Consider the following 7,406-nt stretch of genomic DNA (forward strand, 5'->3'; position numbering starts at 1 on the left):
GTAAAATATGGACGCCGGCACCGACAAAGCCCTCCGATTATTGTTGAAGAGGATGTTAAAAACTGAGAAATTAAAAGAAACTGAGGAAGTGAAATTAAGCAGTTGGTGCTCTTTTTCAGTTGAAACAACTAATCCAAGGAGCGATTAATAAGCATGAGTTTACTGCTCCACCGTTGCGCCGCCAATCAAAGAGAAGGAGAAGTCGAATGAACCAAAGAGTGTAGAAGAGAAAGTTAAAGTGGAGAGGAAGAGAAAATTAAATCCGGCTTCTACTAGTGAAGAACTGAAAATTGTAGAGGTTGAGACAACTACCACACCACCGCCGTAGTCAAAGAAGAGACAAAGATGGAAGTAAAAGACAATGTGGACGTGGTGGCAAAGATCTGATCGTTGATGGTGGTGACGCTACTCTTTTGGTCCATGAAGAAGCTAAAGGCTAGAGAACAAATATCAAATAAAAAGAAAATAATAAAAAATTAATTTTTCGAGGGCTAGTTTGATCTTTTCATTGTTTTATTCATGTTATTAAGGGTAGCAATGTCAATTTAAAATATTTCTCTCTCTTTTTTGTTGCTTTTTAGTCTCATTTAACCGAAATTTTCTCTAATTTTGGACGAAAAGACTATTTAATAAGACAAAAATTAAATTTCGAGAACTAAATGTTGGATTTAATTTTCTATTGTGGGCTTAATATGTAAAATAAATATGTGCAGCAGTCTAATTGTAAAGTCAATTTCAAATGTGATCTTGATTGTGAATAATTAACTATTGAGATATCAACTGATTATAGATATTAAGTGTAGAGACCATTATATAATTTCTATTTTGTTAAAGGACCGAAATAGGAATTGTACTAACGCTACAGGTATATAAAGGTCGTGGTCCCCAGAGGATTTGGATACGATTCAGTTTTACGTTCCTTTCGTACTACTTCCGCTAAATCGATTCTTCAATTCTCTGGAAGGCTGCAAACCTAATTCTACACATCAAGATCGACCAACAACGATGTCAGGTACGCAACCTTTTTTATTCAATCTATTTTGTTGAATCTAGTGGTTTGCATGATCTGGGTTATTGTGGAATTATTTGAGATTAATTCATAACAAGTGGTATCAGAGCCTTGTGCATAATTGCTAGATTTTAGATTGATTTTCGTTTTTTTTTTTTTATTTGTTTTCCCTACTGTTTTCGGATTGAGGGTTTTGTTTAATAAAAAAAAAAAAAATTTGTTCTCACTGCTCTTGGGGAATACGAAGAACAGGTAAGAGGTTTTGATATTTAGTGTTTTGTGTTTTCTTTTGATTCAATCATGTACTGGACCCTGATTTTCACGTCGGTGGTATTTTCACGATGGTGGTATTTTATTTTTTGCTGGCCAGATTTTGTTTAAAAATTAAAAAAAAAAACCAGTATAGGTTTGTGAATTTTGATCGAAATTTTGGCTTGAGTATAACGCCATTGACGATTTCAGGGAATTATTGAACAAAGATTGTGTTTATTTCATGGTTGCCGTCGGTTTAACACCTGAAAACATCCATTGTTGCCGGCGGATTTGTTTTGAAATTGCAGTTTAGGGATTTGTGATTTCAACACCGGTTTTTGACTCCCTTGGCTGCCGTTCACCGTCCAATGGCGACCGGAGCTTGTCTTCGGTTGGAACTGGTGGTGTTGGCGGCGGAAAGGGTCTAGAACGGCAGGTGGAGAGAGTTGGCGGCGGACCTGTTATTTTCCGTCTCTGATCGTTTTTTGGTTTTAAGGTTAGGGATGGAAAATAACGGTTAGGTCCCTGGAAAATTTCAGATTAGGCCCCTAATTTTCTGTTTTTTTTTTCGTCTAGACCCATAGACATATATTTAATTATATTAGACCCCCGAACTTTATTTATTCAAATTTATTTAGCCCAATTTTATAACTTAGTCTCTAATTTAGTGACTTAAAGACTAGATTATAATTTTTTTTTTGGGCTAAATAATTTTAGATTATTAAATATTTAGTCAATCAATTCATTTAATTGCAATTGTTTTGTTTTAATTACAATTAAATGAATTAATTTGTCGACTTGAGATTAAATTTTAGAGTGATTAAGTCCCTATTGTGTTTGATATTTGTTAAAATAAATTGATTTGATCAATAAGTCACCAAAGTGACCTCTATTGCTTGAATTGATTTATTTTAGAATATTAGACAGGTGTATTAGAATTCGTTGCGGATAGTTAATCGGCCCAAAGGAAGGTTGCTATCTGGCTGAGTTTTAAATACATGTTTGGCAATAAGTATGTGATAATTGTTTGATTATTTTCCATGACAATGATATATCGGCCCAAAGGAAGATTTATTATTTGTCAGGACTATGTTATCAATATTTGATTGCTGCGTTGAGATACTAATTACAAGTTAATGTTTTACATCCAAAGATGAGAATATTAATGTTGTGTCTATATCTTATTTCCATTTTTGATCTCTACTTATGTGAATTGTTTCATTTGTGGATTGTGAGCTTATACTTATCTATTTATTTATTTTCTCTGATGTCAGCTAACATGTCATTTAATCCTGATTGTGTCCCTAAACTTGAGGGATCAAATTTTGAGTCTTGGAAATCAGACATTATGATCTTTCTGGGCTGTATGGATTTGGATCTTGCATTCAGGATGGACGAACCTGCTCCTCTTATTGATACGAGCACTGATGTTCAAAGGGTTCAGTATGAAAAGTGGGAGCGTTCTAATCGCTTAGGTCTGATGATCATGCAGAAAGGAGTCCCAGAACATGTTCGAGACTCTGTCTCAGCTGAAAAGAACAATGCTCAAAATTATCTTGCCGAGCTGGAGAGCGCTTATGTCAAGAATGACAAAGCCGAAGTGGGAACACTTTTAGGAAAATTAACCTCCATGAAGTTTGCTGGCAATGGTGGTGTTCGGGAGCATATTCTTAGCATGTCTCAGATTGCAAAGAGACTGAAGGCGCTGGGTATGGCTTTACCAAATGACCTTTTAGTCCATTTGGTTATGAATTCTCTTCCTTCTCAGTATGGACAAATTAGAACTTCCTATAATTGTCAGCCGAATAAATGGACTCTTAACCAGCTCATTTCTCATTGTGTTGATGAGGAGGAAAAGATGAATTCTAACAAAAGAGAGAATGCTCATTTTGTTTCTTCAGCTGGGAAGGGCAAGAACAAGAAAAGAAAGAAGCCTTCTGCAAAGACTGTTGAAAAGGCTATTGAGAAACCTGCTGCTGCTACTGCTGTAGATCCAGTACAAAAGAAGCCTTATGTGCCAAAATGCTTCTTTTGTGGAAAGACGGATCACTTGAGAAAGGACTGTCCTAAATTTGCTAATTGGCTTGCAAAGAAGGGTAAGTACCTTGTTTTAGTCTGTTGTGAAGTTAATTTAACTTCAGCTCCTAAAAACACTTATTAGATGGATTCTGGTGCTACCGCTCATATAAGTGTTTCATTGCAGGGCTGCCTCAACTACAGAAAGCCAACTGACGGTGAAAGATACGTCTATGTGGGAAATGGCGATCCGGTTGAAGTAGAGGCAATTGAACATTTTAGATTATGTTTAAGTACTGGTTATTTTTTGGATCTTATAGATACTTTTGTTAGTCCCTCTTTTAGAAGGAATTTGATTTCTGTTTCCTTTTTGGACAAATCTGGTTTTCATTGTTCTTTTGGAGACAGTGTATTCACTTTATCTATGAATTCAAAAGTTTTGGGTACTGGTTGCTTGAATGAATGTGATAATCTATATATGTTAGACATTGATACTAGTTATCATGAATCCCTGCATGTTACTACAAGAGGTACCAAAAGAAAGTTGAATATTGATAACTCAGCTGTACTTTGGCATAGACATTTGGGTCATGTATCTAAATCAAGAATTGAGCATCTTGTTTCTGATGGTATCTTAGATACACTTGATTACACAGGTTTGGATTCTTGTATTGAGTGTATTAAAGGAAAACAGACTAAACAAAAGAGACTAGGTGCCATTCGGTCATCCAATGTTTTAGAACTGATTCATACAGATATTTGCGGTCCATTCCATATTGCAGCTAGAAATGGCCAAAGATATTTTATATCATTCATTGATGACTATTCTCGTTATGGTTACTTATATCTCATTCATGAAAAATCTGAGTCTTTGGACGTGTTTAAATCTTATAAAGCCGAAGTTGAAAATCAACTAGGAAAGAAGATTAAATCTGTTCGATCTGACCGTGGTGGTGAATATTATGGTAAATATGACGGTTCAGGCGAACAACGTCCAGGACCTTTTGCGCTTTTCCTACAGAAATGTGGAATTGTCCCTCAATATACAATGCCTGGTACTCCCAGCATGAATGGTGTATCTGAGAGACGTAGTAGGACTCTTATGGATATGGTAAGAAGTATGATTAGTCATTCTACTTTACCAGAGTCTCTGTGGGGTGAAGCGTTAAAGACAGCAGCTTATCTTCTCAATAGGATTCCATCTAAAGCAGTTGCTAAAACACCTTATGAACTTTGGACTGGACGTAAGCCTAGTCTAAAGCATCTTCATGTTTGGGGATGTCCAGCTGAAGCAAGGCCTTACAAGCCGAATGAAACAAAACTGGACTCCAAAACTATCAGCAACTACTTTGTTGGATATTTTGAGCGGTCTAGGGGTTACAAGTTTTATAATCCTACTTCCAGAACTTTTTTTGAAACGAGAATTGCAACATTTTTTGAGGATGTTGATTTTGGAGGGAGAAATAAAGAAAGAAACATTGTCTTTGAAGAAGAACCAAGTAAGGATGATTCGGTTCTCATTCCTTTTGTTGTTTCTGATAGCGTACAGACTCCAGTTGCTCCTGTCGCTATTCAAGATCCAATTCAAGACAATGCTATTCTTCCTCAAGAACAAATTCAACAACCTCAAGAATTAGAGCCTGTTCAAATGCCTTTGAGGAGATCTACTAGGGAGAGAAGAAGTGCTATTCCAGATGATTATATAGTGTTTCTTCAGGAACATGAGGATACTGTAGACATGATAGATGATGATCCAGTTAGTTTCTGTCATGCCATGCAGAGTTCTGACTCTCATAAGTGGATTGAGGCAATGAACGAAGAGTATAAGTCTATGCAAGACAATCAAGTTTGGGATCTTGTTCAATTACCTGAAGGAAAGAAACCCATTGGTTGCAAATGGATATTTAAAACCAAAAGGGATTCTCAAGGTAATGTGGAAAGATATAAAGCACGTCTTGTAGCAAAAGACTTTACTCAAAAGGAAGGGATTGACTATAAAGAAACCTTCTCTCCAATTTCTTCGAAGGATTCTTTTAGGACAATCATGGCCTTAGTTGCAAATCTTGATCTTGAGCTTCATCAAATGGATGTTAAGACTGCGTTTCTCAATAGCGACATTGATGAAACAATATATATGGTGCAACCAGAAAATTTTGTAATTGGAGATCCAAAACATCTGGTATGCAAATTAAAGAAATCCATTTATGGACTCAAGCAAGCTTCTCGTCAATGGTACTTTAAGTTCAACCAAGTAATTGTCTCGTTTGGCTTTGAGGCAAATGCTGTTGAAAATTGTGTGTACCATAAGTTCAGTGGGAGTAGGTTTATCCTTTTGGTCTTATATGTGGATGACATACTTCTTGCTACTAATTGTAAAGTCTTGCTGCATGAAACCAAAGTTTTTCTTTCAAAGCATTTTGAGATGAAAAATTTAGGTGAAGCTTCTTTTGTTTTAGGGATTCAGATACATCGAGACCGTTCTTGAGGTATTCTTGGATTATCACAAAAGAGCTATATTGATAAAGTGCTCAAGAGATTTAGTATGCAGAATTCTAGACCATTGGATACCCCTATTGCAAAAGGTGATAAATTTAGTAATCAACTATGTCCAAAGAGTGAACTTGAAATTCAGGAAATGCAAAAGGTTCCTTATGCGTCAGCTGTAGGAAGTCTTATGTATGTTCAAGTTTGTACTCGTCCAGACACTTCTTTTATAGTTGGCATGTTAGGCAGATATCTCAGCAATCCAGGAATGGATCATTGGAAAGCAGCCAAAAGAGTCATGAGATATCTTCAGAGGACTAAGGGACATATGCTCACATATAGGAGATCAGATCAGCTTGAGATCATTGGGTATACTGATTCTGATTTCGCTGGATGCCAAGACAGTAGAAAATCCACATATGGCTACGTTTTTCTATTGGCTGGCGGTGCTATTTCTTGGAAGAGTGTGAAACAAACTCTAGTGGCAACCTCCACCATGGAAGCTGAATTTGTAGCATCTTATGAGGCATCCAATCAAGCTATTTGGCTGAGAAACCTTGTCACTGGGCTGCGTGTAGTAGGTGGAATAGAAAGACCACTGAAGTTGTATTGTGACAGCAGGTCAGCCGTTTTATTCTCCAACAACAACAGGAGCTCTTCTCGATCAAAACACATTGAGATTAAGTTCTTGGCTGTGAAGGAGAGGGTACAGAGTGGACAGATATCCTTAGAGCATATTGGAACAAACTCTATGATTGTGGATCCGCTTACAAAGGCAGTGATACCGAAAGTTTTCCATGAGCACACCGCTCATATGGGTATCGTTTTGTTTGAGACTGTCTAGTTTTAGTGGGAGTTTGCTCTTTATGTATACATTATGTTTTTGAATGCTCTATTTTGTTTTGGATATGTTTTATTATGTTAATGAAATTTTGTTGAGTACTCATTTTGGTTGATGGTTACACTCTGTATTATTATTGTTTTGCCTGATCTCACTTTTATTGGTGACCAGTTGGAAACAGACATGATGATTACATTACATGTAGTTTTCATGCTACACTTCTATAATGAATCTATGTCATTTAGGGGTATTGGTAATGTAGTTGATGATGAACTTAGTCATGAGATCTATGGCGAATGTTTCTTCAGTTCTTTATCAATATAACTAATGGACGAGATTGTTTTTGGATACCTTGTATGACTGCATTTGTTGAGCTCATTTTGGTGTATGTATTTTATTTAACATATGTTCGCCCAAGTGGGAGATTGTTGGATTTAATTTTCTATTGTGGGCTTAATATGTAAAATAAATACGTACAGCAGTCTAATTGTAAAGTCAATTTCAAATGTGGTCTTGATTGTGAATAATTGACTATTGAGGTATCAACTGATTATAAATATTAAGTGTAGAGACCATTATATAATTTCTATTTTGTTAAAGGACCGAAATAGGAATTGTACTAACGCTACAGGTATATAAAGGTCGTGGTCCCCATAGGAGTTGGATACGATTCAGTTTTATGTTCCTTTCGCACTGCTTCCGCTAAATCGATTCTTCAATTCTCTAGAAGGCTGCAAACCTAATTCTACACATCAAGATCGACCAACAACGATGTCAGGTACGCAACCCTTTTTTATTCAATCT

This window comes from Jatropha curcas, chromosome 11, assembly GCF_041381405.1.
Source record: "Jatropha curcas cultivar XTBG-Jc1 chromosome 11, XTBG_Jcur_1.0, whole genome shotgun sequence".
Lineage (NCBI taxonomy): Eukaryota > Viridiplantae > Streptophyta > Magnoliopsida > Malpighiales > Euphorbiaceae > Jatropha > Jatropha curcas.